We start from the raw sequence: 2,462 nt of genomic DNA on the forward strand, positions 1-2,462 counted from the left end.
GCCTCGCGACGGCGCGGAGGAGCGGTCGAGCGCGCATCGGCGACCTGTGCCGACGGCCTCGCTGCGGCGCGGAGGGGCGGCCGAGCGCGCGTCGGCGACCGGCGCTGGTGGCCTTGCTGCGGTGCGGAGGAGCGGCCGAGCGCGCGGTGAAGACCAGCACCGGTGGCCTTGCTGCGGGCGTTGCAGTCGCTGACATATGGGACCAGGGGCGGACACGAGCGGGCGACAGCGGTGGACGAGAAGCGTCCACTTCCGTCCGCTCCGTACCCATTTTTTCTCAAATTTGGGTCAGGTTTGGATCGGGGACGGACAGCAGGCGGACACGGACGTCCGTTTGAGTCGCCCCGTTGGGCCAAGTTTTCTATCTGGATGATCCAAACGGACAAAATGGTCCTCCCATTAGAGTTGCTCTAATACGTACTCCCTTCGTCTGAAAATACTTGTCATCAAAATGAATAAAAGGGGATGTATCTAAATGTATATTAGTTTTAGATACATCTTTTTTTTATCCATTTTGATGACAAGTATTTTTGGACGGAGGGAGTACTAATCAAGGGCGTGACATCTTCGTCCGCGTGATCGATCGCCTCATCGATGGATCCATCTCGGTGTGTGTCATACCGTCTCGCCTCTCCATCACTCCCTCACGTACGCCTCATCCAGGACCATTTCCACAAGCCCAAGTTTTTCCTTTTTTTTTCTTTTTCTTATTTTGCCGGGCCACAAGGCCACGTTTGACGTCCTCGCTTCCACAAATAATTTCCTACTGACTGTTTGATGATGCGCGCGTCCCTTTAATTTCGTTATTTCCATCATTCATATATAATCATACACTATTTGTGTTTCAACATCTAAGTTATGCCCTCTAGAGAATAAATAATAGTATGAATCTAGTTATGTACGAGGCATGCCAAGGAAATTAGAATTAGAGGGTTTAATTCAATATCATAAAGGAGTTGTAGATAAGTTGATTTTTTTGAGACAATTCCGCGAAGCTTTATTAGTTCGTCACAATGTTTACAGGGACGGACGACAGATTTTCCGGATGGCCTAACCAGACATGGCGCCCACCTCCCAGGGTAAGTGCATTCTTCGCTAAATTGTGAGCTTCAAAATTGGAGCTCCTACTTTCATAGACTATATTACAAGAAATGAAAGAACTAGACATATCTCTAATTTCCTGAACTATCGCACCATAGCAGGCCAAGTTACGCTTCTGGATATCGTCCACCACTACCTTGCAGTCGGAAGCCACCTGGATATGCTGGATGTATAGATTATTCGCCAAAGCCAAAGCCTCCCGTATAGCCAAAGCTTCCAGAGTGGATGGGTCGGATATGTATCTGAAAACAAGTGCTGAAGCACCCAGGAAAGTACCTCCCTGATCCCTAGCAATGACGCCGATGGAACCAAAACCATGCCTAGAGATTGCAGCATCACCATTGAACTTCGAGTATCCTGGTGCCGGCAGGATCCAAGATGGCCTTGATTGTGGCGTGGTGTTGGCAGCAGCAGGTGAAGCTTTAATATTTATCTCTTGCAGCTCCATGATGTAAGAATTGATGAAACCATGAACTGTCGCTGGTGCTTGGAAAATATTTTCATGAATGGCCTTTCTTCTCGCTCCCCAAATTGCCCAAAGGGTTACCACCACTCGCACAAAATCATCTTGCGACATGATCTTATGTAAGGCAAAAATCCAATCCTTTGCATTATCCTTCATATGACCGCTCATTATCTCCAGTATATGATCCGGCGCTAGCACCCAGACACTACCTGCCATAGGGCAGGAGAGGAGCGCATGTCGCCAACTGTCCCGAGCCCCACACAGAGCACATGTATCAGTTGATTATAGTTTGGAGATTTTTCTACAAGTGAAACAGGCCGCACTTCACAGTTTGGCACAGGGCCCTGAATTTTTTTGTCGGCCCGGCCAGGCCCTGCTCCTTCCTTCCTTCCTTCCTTCCTTCGGGCACGCCTAGGAGCGCTCCTTGTTGAGTATGACGTCCTCCACGGCCATCTCCTTGGTCGCGGTGAGACTCGCCAGGAGGAGTGTGGACTCCTCGGCCCCGCCTTCTGCCAGGTTGACCTGCTCTTTGCGTTCGCACACATGCTCGGTGCAGTCCCGCGAGAAGTATCCTGGCTTGTTGCAATTGTAGCACTTGACCTTGCTCATGTCGCGGTCACCGTTTCCGTTGTGACCGCCGGAGCCGCCAGCATTGCCGCCACCATTCTGAGGTGGGCGAGAGTCGTTTCTCCACCCCTGGTTCTTGCCACGGAGGTTGTTCTGGCCATTGTTACCGCCGCCGCCACTAGAGCCTTGGCCGCCCTCGCGCCCTTGCTTGTGCGCCTCCCACTGCTGCTCAGTGAGAAGGAGCTGCCTGCCCCCATGGCTCGGTGCGGGCGCGGCGCAGCGCTCCTCGGCGATCCGCAATCGGCCGAGGAGTTCCTCAACCGAGATC

Source organism: Triticum dicoccoides, chromosome 2A, assembly GCF_002162155.2.
Source record: "Triticum dicoccoides isolate Atlit2015 ecotype Zavitan chromosome 2A, WEW_v2.0, whole genome shotgun sequence".
Taxonomy (NCBI): domain Eukaryota; kingdom Viridiplantae; phylum Streptophyta; class Magnoliopsida; order Poales; family Poaceae; genus Triticum; species Triticum dicoccoides.